We start from the raw sequence: 12,621 nt of genomic DNA on the forward strand, positions 1-12,621 counted from the left end.
TCTGTTTCCTTCAACTTCTGGCGGATCGTTTTATCCTCCATTGTCAATTGAACTAACTCTCTATATGCCTTTGTTAATTCTCTTATTTTAACTAAGAGTTCTTCACTTGACATTTTATCAATGTCTGGATGTGGTGTGTAGCTGGCTAGAACCGGCCACGTTGCTCCTGGTCTACCTAGTGGACCGAGCCTGGTAATATGATCATTGTGTTTTAGGGCGCCTTTAAACCAGAGCAGATGCTCTTGGAATTTTTATGGGATTTCAATCTCCTCAAAAGGAGCGTACTCTTACGGTGGATCCCCTATTTTGTAATAGTAGAACTCGTGTGTTGCGTTGTTTGCCGCTGGAAATTTTATCCAAGAATAGAATACCTCTGTCTGCCGATATTCGTGTGCCTCTATCACGAAGACGACTGTGCCACCTTGTGTGGTCAGCTTCCTTGGTACAGACAAGAAGGGATTCAGTTTTCCAACAACCGCATAAACATGACAACTTTGCTCCTTAGAATAAGAGTCAATGTCTAGAGTTGTGTGAAACAATAGACAGTTATTTTACTCAGTCAGTTGTGCAGATTACTTTCACCAAGATGCAGAGAATAGAGAGACGGGCGTTTTCAATAAAAAGGTATTACTTATTGAACAGTCTTTCTTCTTGTGCAAGAGAAATGAATTGCCACAATTGCAAGACTAGTTATTATAAAAAAGTGCGTACAGTAAAATGAGGATTGCGAAATAATACCGTAAAAGCATTGATATGGTTTCTTAGCCATACAATGGTTTAAAATGAATAAAATACATACATTCAGCTAACGTACTCAACTGGTGCTTCTAACTACGCCTACCCCAGTGTACCTGACCTAAGCCTAATACTTGGGAGGGAGTAAGTAAGTAGCAGTTTTAGTTAAGTTGGTTTTGCCAAGGTTTGCTTCAAGAATTCTCTCTAAGGGTTTAGTCAACACCATACCTCTGAAATAGAATGTTGGAGGTCTTGTATCTCCTTCCAGGACTCGATATCCCAGTCACTCGCAAGAGTAGGCTGGAAACGCCAGAGCTGGATTTTCTCTGCAAGAGAAAAGACAGCATCTTTCTCAGCGCGTCAAGGAGGAGGAGGGGCAGCGTCCGTGGGCAGCTTGCATCTGCTGGGCTCTGCAGGGGACAGCTGTTCTGCTCCTATGTTCACCACACCATCGCTATCATCGATGTCGTTGAGGCAGCGTTTGCTTAAGGCAACGTTGGTAATATTTATACCGGAAAGGTGCCTTGTTTGACGTATGTTTTTGGACATAAGACGTCAATAAAGATGTCACTAGGAAGTGATCGTCTCTCAGTGCTCATTAGAGTTCTATTACTAATCAAAACATAGCAAGCGGGGCTTTCCCAGGTTGCTGAGTTTTATCTTGTTGAAGAACTCGGAGTGTAATCTAGGAATCTTAGATAGTGGCTTCTGCTGTGTCATTTGCTCTAATGAGCTGCAGAGAAAGAGATTCTGAAATGTGGCTCTGATCGTGTTAGGCCAGAGACGAGTTTCTGAAATATCGCTCTTGATCGTTTATGCCATTATAGGGGTATAAATGGATTATAGCCGTATAGGGGCATAAGGTCACAGTATTGATCGGGGTCCTAGATTAGAACACAACATTGCTACATGCTATATGTACTAGCCGCAGAGCGGTTATTTGGTTGAAGAGTTGCGGGAGAATCTCACGTCCCTTACATGTCCCAATGGAGCAGTGTTTCTACATTATGGGAGTGGTAAAGATTACTGCCTATTTGTCATCTGGCAAGCAGAAACAGCCTTCTCAAATACTTGCTGGTTGTGAATTCAAGATAAGTTGTTTCTGCTAAGCAGTCTTCAGTAAAACAAGTTCGTTCTTGGAATGAACATTACTGCTGAGAAGGCTGCAGCACAGATTTCGATTCAGAAATACTGGCCCTAGTCTGTATCGGCTGTGATGTGCAATGAAGCAGAATGCAGAGGGTCATTGCCTGCCAGATAAGTCAAAGTATCTATTGGATACCAATCGCATATACATAGTAGGAACCTTGCAGCACAATGTTGTCATCTTTGCTTTCTATATAGCAGGCTGAGTGGGGCACCAAGGTACAGTCAGTTAGCTTAACTACGGCAAAAAGAAAATTAACATTGGTGGCTTGAACTTAATGTTGAAATATATGAATATCCATAATATTCTTATGGAAAGGAAGGAGGCTTTTATAACTACTGTATCTATTGCATCTTTAGGGAAGACAGGGAATCCACAAACCAGTATACATTTATATTTTAGAGTATACCTTAAATTTGGAAAGTTATTCTTTGTAACCTCTTTGACTCCTCATGCTGGCTTATGCCACTTTGCAGTCAATTATGCACAGAAATGATTCTCCAAAGTTTGGAAATCTGAAGGAGGTTGGAAACCAGAATTCCCTTTTACAAGGCTCTTTCAGACGGTCATTGCCCGCCCACCCTTGTTGATACACGTGTACGGCTAGAACTAGCCAAGCACAATGACTTTAAAGGTGGTGACTCAGACAATAAATGCGGTTAAGTCTACCTCTTATTGAAAAGAAAAACATACCCTTTTTGGCCTTATGACGTGTAATCCTGCATTTCTAGTGGTCTCCTCACTGTCCAGCTCAAAGTCCTCATAATTTGGCAATGCAACTTCAAGAACATTAAAAAGAACACCAATATGGAACACAGACCTAAAATAGAGTTCAACTTACAGCACACTCCTTGCCTGTGACACCATATACAGAGTCTTGTACTGCAAGATTACCTAGGTCTACCTTTTTCACAGCGACATTGAGTTAGAAAAGGCACTGTCTGAATTAAGCCAGAAATATGGCTCGTAAGTGAAGCATTACTTGCGGACATCTGAGATGTATTGCAGCCACATGGGCGAGACTCAACAAGGCCAACACTGCATTTCTTCCTTCTTGGATTGATATTATTGGGTGCTACCCTCAAGACCTATAGATGGCAGTGTTACGAAGGCCGCAAATCTACAGTAGCAAACACTCTACAAACCAAGGTAGAATTTTTTACTGTGCTATTTCTGCTTTCACATGGGTTTAAATAAATGTTAATCTTTGCTCTGGAACCCTGCTCTGCAACACAGAGATGAACAGCTCTGCACTGTCACAATTGACATGCCTATATGTGCTTTGGTTCCTCAATGTTCATATGCTCTCTGGGGGTTTCAACCCCCCTGGTGCACGGAGTTAGTCAATGTGCCAATACAAGCTAGAAATCCAGTTGCACTGCAACTCAAACTACCGACTAAGCAATATGGTGTAGGATGTGTTTCCTGGTAAATATCAATCCCACAAGATCAGGTACAGACTGGTACTCCAAACTCTTTTTTGTTAATAACACATACAAGAATGGCATTAAAAGTTGGGACATGAATTTTAAAATGTTTATTTTAAAATCCTAACCTAGTGCATAAAATATGAATGGTAGCCACTCAGAATATGATACGTAATGCAACGAGACATGTCATGGAAAACTAAAACAACCAGAAAGATTCTGACATAGTCACCAAATTGATTTCATCCTCACAGCCTCAATCTATTTCTTGAGAGTTATGCTAAGTTTTAATTGAGTTTAATTTTTATTTACATTTTTTAAAGTACATTAATTTAATCATCATGACTTCTATCAATATTGTTGGCCAATCAATCACATGCCAGCATCAAAACAGCATAGGTTGTATAGGATTTCATAGACAAACTACTTGATGAAATACCAATATGTAATATACCTTTATAAAAAAAATGGTTGTCCAGAGATTTTATTTTTGTTTTTCGATCAGTAGGGAAATAATTTAGCTTGAGTAGACATTGCTGAGCCAGGCAGTTTTTTTCTAGACTGTCATTAAAAAAATTGCAGATTTATTGCAAGGACGATTCAATATTTCAGAAACCATGAGACCTATATACTTCACGTTAGTGTCAAAACAAAAGTGTTGGGGGTCAAATAGTCATGTAGAGACAGAAAATAACTACTCAGAGCAATTCTTCCCCCATTTTTCAAAATGGCTCCTATAATTGAGGAAGAAGAGATGTAAAAATTAAACTAATAATAATGGTTTATTAATCCTTTGTTATACGCCAATGTTTATGATCTGAATATAAAAAAAATTATCACTCCCGCTTTACACACATTTTCATAGTTTACTTTAGCTATTTGTTTCAGAAATTGCTTGTGTACGTTTGGAGAATGTTGAACATTTGAGTTGAGCATATCGACAGGGACATCTTTTTTGTAGCACAGGTCTTGCAAGTACATGTACGTGTAAGTTCTGTGTGTAGAGGCTTTAGACATTTTGTAGATTTTAGCACCCCATCAATATCTTCAGGACCAAATTCACATGGATCTTTCTCTACATGTGCATGATCAAAACATATACACATCTTCTGATCAAGTAGACCGCTCTTTTAATGTCTTCATGCACAGAATATTACATCGGTGGAAGGTCATTTAGCGAGACTGGTCATTTGAACTCACTGTACTGAAGATCGTCAAATATGTGACATTCAGAACTCATTTTCCACACACACACAAAATATTTTTCTTTAAAGACACATTCTTCTTCTGTCTCAGCAATACTTTTAGAAACTTCACAGGTTAAGCAGTTAACCCCTTCCATGCTGATGACAGAACGGTTCCGTCATCAGCTACGGGTGAGCTGTGCTGATGACGGAACCGTTCCGTCATGACCACACCCAATTCTGAAAATGCAGCACAAGAGGAAAATATCCTCAGCAGCGATGAGGTTAATGCTCAAAAGCTTTGTTTCAATGTTGCGCTAAGTGTCATCACCCGTAAGAAAATGATCCTTGGGCATCTCCAAGTCAAGTTTCCTGTACAGAATATGAAGCTGGATTAAGTGTCTTTTCTTGCCTGTTCCATAACTGAAAATCCTTGACTTATGAACATTGCAACAATAATAACATCTGTGTTATTTGACAGTACAATGACTCGATTGGAACAATTTCGAACAGCCCACTCAACATGTGGCACAACATGATGGGCATCTTCCTCCAATTTGCTGCTAAGTTCTTGAACAATATGGCCCGCACCTTTTGAATATAGGTCTGCAGACAACAACTACTCATTGAAAATCATTAAACTTGGAATAATTAGAAATTAAGTGTTCAATAAAGCATCAGCAATGTTTTTGTGAGTTGACATCTCCAAGTTCATCTTATTTGATGTTCAAGACCAGAATTTATCAAGTTGCACAGGTATAGGTGTGATGCAGGCAAGGTCAATTGTTCCACTTATAGACATTGGTCTCATTCTCGCACATTCTTTGTCAGATAGTTCAAAATAACGGTCAGAGACAATGTGCAGTTCTTGCAAGGTGCACACTATGTTTTATATCAGTAGAACACTCTTAACAACCTCTCCTAAGGTTTGCATGGATAAAATCTAGACCATTCACAATTGTGACATAGTCCACAACAACAGTTTTCAATGAGGTCACCTTTGCAAATTCAAATTCTTCAGATTAACTTTATTTTCGAGCTCTTGTAAGAGTTTGTGCTTCTCTGGTCTGGTTGCAACATCTCCCTCAAATAATGAGACTGTTGAAAAAAGATCATGCAACAGAATGTCCTTGATAAATTCCCCCTTTTTTTTGTTAACTGTATCTCTCTATGTGCTCGCGAAAGTTACTGTGGCTGGTGGGACGAAAGTCTTACTATAGCAATTAAACTGTGGAAGTTTAGCTTTAGTGATTAGGTCATGCAGCTTTTTCTCTTTCAAAACAAATCTCTCCTGCGTATAGTTTCGATCCATGATCCAGGACATCTGTTAGACATGTATTTAGATTGTTATCCACATATTGTTTGGTCACAAAGTTGTGTAGTCGCACAGGCTCAGTCATTTTAAAGGGGTTTCCTTGCTGCTGCATTAAATTAAGAAGACTGTCAACATTTTTATTAAAAAGTTCTCCTCTCTTTCCCACAAGTTTGTGGTGAGAAACAATTTCACGATGGTCCATTAATATTGAATTTGTCATCTTTGAAAACATTGCAAATAGAAAGGACTTCATAGTAAACTAGATGCCATTAAGCAACATATTCACTTTTATGCGCCTGACCAACAAGGCGTAGGAGAGAAGAGCAAGCCCACCAGTGGCAGTTTGGTAAGCTCTGGCAACAGGGATAACAAACTGTTTTTTAGGTTCCCCTTCCATAGATCTGTAGAACTTCCATGGCACAGACAGGTAAGTGTAAGCGAATGTAATACACACGTGCCCTTTTGGAATCTGGCTGGGGGCTGAAAACACGCACACACGAAGCACCCAACCATTCATTTTCTCTGAACAAATCTGTAAATGCAGGATGAATCATTATAGAACAGGAGAAACCACTATTACCACACGTCTCAAGAGGATTGAGCAGCACAAGGCCACCGATCTGAAAGGCTTTGCTGTGGGTAAAAGAAAACATTAGCACAAATGCAATAGGTATCCCCTATGAAAGAGCTATTGGCTTTTCAATGATTTGTTCAACCATGTTATACAGCTGCCAGGCTAATATGTAGTATTGCTGCAAATAAAGACAAGCATTAGAAATGCAATCGGGCTCGGATTTATTTGAGTTTGAGCTAATGGCATTGTAAATGCCAATGTATTGTTGCTATGTGTTATGGAGTGTGTTCATGTGGTGTGTACTGCCAGTGATCTCCTTGTGAGTGTGAGAATATTGCAACACTTGCCTGTGATGTCCTTCTTGTGAGTGTGAGAAGCTTGCACCTCTGCTGCCTGTGGTCTCCTTGTGAGTGTAAGAAGCTTGCACTGCTGCTGCCTGTGATGTCGTTCTTGTGAGTGGGAGAAGATTGCACCTCAGCTGGCTGTGGTCTCCTTGTGAGTGTATGCACTGTCATCGCTAGCCTGTAGATATGCACTGTCATCGCTAGCCTGTAGATATGCATTGGCTTCACTAGCCTGTAGATATGCACTGTCATCGCTAGCCTGTAGATATGCACTGTCATCTCTAGCCTGTAGATATGCGCTGTCATTGCTATCCTGTAGATACGCGCTGTCGTCGCTAGACTGTAGATACGCATTATCATCGCTAGCCTGTAGATATGCACTGTCATTGCTATCCTGTAGATATGCGCTGTCATCGCTAGCCTGTAGATATGCATTGGCTTCACTAGCCTGTAGATATGCACTGTCATCGCTAGCCTGTAGATATGCATTGGCTTCACTAGCCTGTAGATATGCGCTGTCATTGCTATCCTGTAGATATGCACTGTCATCGCTAGCCTGTAGATATTCGCTGTCATTGCTATCCTGTAGATATGCGCTGTTGTCGCTAGCCTGTAGATAGTGCATATCTACAGGCTAGCGATGACAGTGCATATCTACAGGCTAGCGATGATAATGCATGTCATCGCTAGCCTGTAGATATGCACTGTCATCGCTAGCCTGTAGATATGCACTGTCATCGCTAGCCTGTAGATATGCACTGTCATCGCTAGCCTGTAGATATGCACTGTCATCGCTAGCCTGTAGATATGCACTGTCATCGCTAGCCTGTAGATATGCATTGGCTTCACTAGCCTGTAGATATGCACTGTCATCGCTAGCCTGTAGATATGCATTGGCTTCACTAGCCTGTAGATATGCACTGTCATCGCTAGCCTGTAGATATGCTCTGTCATCGCTAGCCTGTAGATATGCGCTGTCATCGCTAGCCTGTAGATATGCGCTGTCATTGCTATCCTGTAGATATGCGCTGTCGTCGCTAGCCTGTAGATATGCATTATCATCGCTAGCCTTTAGATCTGCAATGTCATCGCTAGCCTGTAGATATGCACTGTCATCGCTAGCCTGTAGATATGCATTGGCTTCACTAGCCTGTAGATATGCATTGGCTTCACTAACCTGTAGATATGCACCGTCATCGCTAGCCTGTAGATATGCACTGTCATCGCTAACCTGTAGATATGCACTGTCATTGCTATGGCTTCACTAGCCTGTAGATATGCATTGGCTTCACTAGCCTGTAGATATGCACTGTCATCGCTAGCCTGTAGATATGCTCTGTCATCGCTAGCCTGTAGATATGCACTGTCATCGCTAGCCTGTAGATATGCATTGGCTTCACTAGCCTGTAGATATGCACTGTCATCGCTAGCCTGTAGATATGCATTGGCTTCACTAGCCTGTAGATATGCGCTGTCATTGCTATCCTGTAGATATGCACTGTCATCGCTAGCCTGTAGATATGCTCTGTCATCGCTAGCCTGTAGATATGCGCCGTCATCGCTATCCTGTAGATATGCACTGTCATCGCTAGCCTGTAGATATGCTCTGTCATCGCTAGCCTGTAGATATGCACTGTCATCGCTAGCCTGTAGATATGCATTGGCTTCACTAGCCTGTAGATATGCACTGTCATCGCTAGCCTGTAGATATGCATTGTCATCGCAAGCCTGTAGATATGCACGGTCATCGCTAGCCTGTAGATATGCACTGTCATCGCTAGCCTGTAGGTATGCATTGGCTTCACAGCCTGTAGATATGCACTGTCATCGCTAGCCTGTAGATATGCATTGGCTTCACTAGCCAGTAGATATGCACTGTCATCGCTAGCCTGTAGATATGCATTGTCATCGGAAGCCTGTAGATATGCACTGTCATCGCTAGCCTGTAGATATGCACTGTCATCGCTAGCCTGTAGACATGCATTGGCTTCACTAGCCTGTAGATATGCACTGTCATCGCTAGCCTGTAGATATGCATTGGCTTCACTAGCCTGTAGATATGCACTGTCATCGCTAGCCTGTAGATATGCTCTGTCATCGCTAGCCTGTAGATATGCGCTGTCATTGCTATCCTGTAGATATGCGCTGTCGTCGCTAGCCTGTAGATATGCATTATCATCGCTAGCCTGTAGATATGCACTGTCATCGCTAGCCTGTAGATATGCACTGTCATTGCTAGCCTGTAGATATGCTCTGTCATCGCTAGCCTGTAGATATGCATTGTCATCGCTAGCCTGTAGATATGCATTGGCTTCACTGGCCTGTAGATATGCACTGTCATCGCTAGCCTGTAGATATGCATTGTCATCGCAAGCCTGTAGATATGCACTGTCATCGCTAGCCTGTAGATATGCATTGGCTTCACTAGCCTGTAGATATGCACTGTTATCGCTAGCCTGTAGATATGCATTGGCTTCACTAGCCTGTAGATATGCACTGTCATCGCTAGCCTGTAGATATGCATTGGCTTCACTAGCCTGTAGATATGCACCATCATCGCTAGCCTGTAGATATGCACCGTCATCGCTAGCCTGTAGATATGCACTGTCATCGCTAGCCTGTAGATATGCATTGGCTTCACTAGCCTGTAGATATGCACTGTCATCGCTAGCCTGTAGATATGCTGTCATCGCTAGCCTGTAGATATGCACTGTCATCGCTAGCCTGTAGATATGCATTGGCTTCACTAGCCTGTAGATATGCATTGGCTTCACTAGCCTGTAGATATGCACTGTCATCGCTAGCCTGTAGATATGCATTGGCTTCACTAGCCTGTAGATATGCGCTGTCATTGCTATCCTGTAGATGTGCACTGTCATCGCTAGCCTGTAGATATGCTCTGTCATCGCTAGCCTGTAGATATGCACTGTCATCGCTAGCCTGTAGATATACATTGGCTTCACTAGCCTGTAGATATGCACTGTCATCGCTAGCCTGTAGATATGCTCCGTCATCGCTAGCCTGTAGATATGCGCTAACTTGCTATCCTGTAGATATGCGCTGTCGTCGCTAGCCTGTAGATATGCATTATCATCGCTAGCCTGTAGATATGCACTGTCATCGCTAGCCTGTAGATATGCACTGTCATCGCTAGCCTGTAGATATGCTCTGTCATCGCTAGCCTGTAGATATGCACTGTCATCGCAAGCCTGTAGATATGCATTGGCTTCACTAGCCTGTAGATATGCACTGTCATCGCTAGCCTGTAGATATGCACTGTCATCGCTAGCCTGTAGATATGCACTGTCATCGCTAGCCTGTAGATATGCATTGGCTTCACTGGCCTGTAGATATGCACTGTCATCGCTAGCCTGTAGATATGCATTGGCTTCACTAGCCTGTAGATATGCGCTGTCATTGCTATCCTGTAGATATGCACTGTCATCGCTAGCCTGTAGATATGCTCTGTCATCGCTAGCCTGTAGATATGCGCTGTCATCGCTATCCTGTAGATATGCACTGTCATCACTAGCCTGTAGATATGCACTGTCATCGCTAGCCTGTAGATATGCACTGTCATCGCTAGCCTGTAGATATGCACTGTCATCGCTAGCCTGTAGATATGCATTGGCTTCACTAGCCTGTAGATATGCACTGTCATCGCTAGCCTGTAGATATGCATTGTCATCGCAAGCCTGTAGATATGCACGGTCATCGCTAGCCTGTAGATATGCACTGTCATCGCTAGCCTGTAGGTATGCATTGGCTTCACTAGCCTGTAGATATGCACTGTCATCGCTAGCCTGTAGATATGCATTGGCTTCACTAGCCAGTAGATATGCACTGTCATCGCTAGCCTGTAGATATGCATGGTCATCGGAAGCCTGTAGATATGCACTGTCATCGCTAGCCTGTAGATATGCACTGTCATCGCTAGCCTGTAGATATGCACTGTCATCGCTAGCCTGTAGATATGCATTGGCTTCACTAGCCTGTAGATATGCACTGTCATCGCTAGCCTGTAGATATGCATTGGCTTCACTAGCCTGTAGATATGCACTGTCATCGCTAGCCTGTAGATATGCTCTGTCATCGCTAGCCTGTAGATATGCGCTGTCGTCGCTAGCCTGTAGATATGCACTGTCATCGCTAGCCTGTAGATATGCACTGTCATCGCTAGCCTGTAGATATGCACTGTCATTGCTAGCCTGTAGATATGCTCTGTCATCGCTAGCCTGTAGATATGCATTATCATCGCTAGCCTGTAGATATGCACTGTCATCGCTAGCCTGTAGATATGCATTGGCATCACTAGCCTGTAGATATGCATTGTAATCGCAAGCCTGTAGATATGCACTGTCATCGCTAGCCTGTAGATATGCATTGGCTTCACTAGCCTGTAGATATGCACTGTTATCGCTAGCCTGTAGATATGCATTGGCTTCACTAGCCAGTAGATATGCACTGTCATCACTAGCCTGTAGATATGCATTGGCTTCACTAGCCTGTAGATATGCACCATCATCGCTAGCCTGTAGATATGCACCGTCATCGCTAGCCTGTAGATATGCACCGTCATCGCTAGCCTGTAGATATGCATTGGCTTCACTAGCCTGTAGATATGCATTGGCTTCACTAGCCTGTAGATATGCACTGTCATCGCTAGCCTGTAGATATGCTGTCATCGCTAGCCTGTAGATATGCACTGTCATCGCTAGCCTGTAGATATGCATTGGCTTCACTAGCCTGTAGATATGCACTGTCATCGCTAGCCTGTAGATATGCATTGGCTTCACTAGCCTGTAGATATGCGCTGTCATTGCTATCCTGTAGATGTGCACTGTCATCGCTAGCCTGTAGATATGCTCTGTCATCGCTAGCCTGTAGATATGCACTGTCATCGCTAGCCTGTAGATATACATTGGCTTCACTAGCCTGTAGATATGCACTGTCATCGCTAGCCTGTAGATATGCTCTGTCATCGCTAGCCTGTAGATATGCGCTAACTTGCTATCCTGTAGATATGCGCTGTCGTCGCTAGCCTGTAGATATGCACTGTCATCGCTAGCCTGTAGATATGCACTGTCATCGCTAGCCTGTAGATATGCTCTGTCATCGCTAGCCTGTAGATATGCACTGTCATCGCAAGCCTGTAGATATGCACTGTCATCGCTAGCCTGTAGATATGCATTGGCTTCACTATCCTGTAGATATGCGCTGTCATTGCTATCCTGTAGATATGCGCTGTCATTGCTATCCTGTAGATATGCGCTGTCATCGCTAGCCTGTAGAAATGCATCATCATCGCTAGCCTGTAGATATGCACTGTCATCGCTAGCCTGTAGATATGCGCTGTCATCGCTAGCCTGTAGATATGCGCTGTCATCGCTAGCCTGTAGATATGCGCTGTCATCGCTAGCCTGTAGATATGCATTGGCTTCACAAGCCTGTAGATATGCGCTGTCATCGCTAGCCTGTAGATATGCGCGGTCATCGCTAGCCTGTAGATATGCACTGTCATCGCAAGCCTGTAGATATGCATTGGCTTCACTAGCCTGTAGATATGCACTGTCATCACTAGCCTGTAGATATGCATTGGCTTCACTAGCCTGTAGATATGCGCTGTCATTGCTATCCTGTAGATAGGCACTGTCATCGCTAGCCTGTAGATATGCATAATCATCGCTAGCCTGTAGATATGCACTGTCATTGCTAGCCTGTAGATATGCACTGCCATCGCTAGCCTGTAGATATGCTCTGTCATCGCTAGCCTTTAGATATGCACTGTCATCGCTAGCCTGTAGATATGCATTGGCTTCACTAGCCTGTAGATATGCACTGTCATCGCTGTCATTGCTAGCCTGTAGATATGCATTGGCTTCACAAGCCTGTAGA

At 43.1% G+C, this 12,621-nt stretch overlaps 1 protein-coding gene across 2 annotated transcripts in view; it reads right to left on the reverse strand.

The window, feature by feature from the left end:
* The window catches only part of ALDH3A2 (aldehyde dehydrogenase 3 family member A2), a 391,270-nt gene that overhangs the window by 218,387 nt on the left and 160,262 nt on the right, over positions 1–12,621 (reverse strand). The window lies entirely within an intron of this gene.

The sequence above is a fragment of the Lissotriton vulgaris genome, chromosome 2_1, assembly GCF_964263255.1.
Source record: "Lissotriton vulgaris chromosome 2_1, aLisVul1.2, whole genome shotgun sequence".
Taxonomy (NCBI): Eukaryota; Metazoa; Chordata; class Amphibia; order Caudata; family Salamandridae; genus Lissotriton; species Lissotriton vulgaris.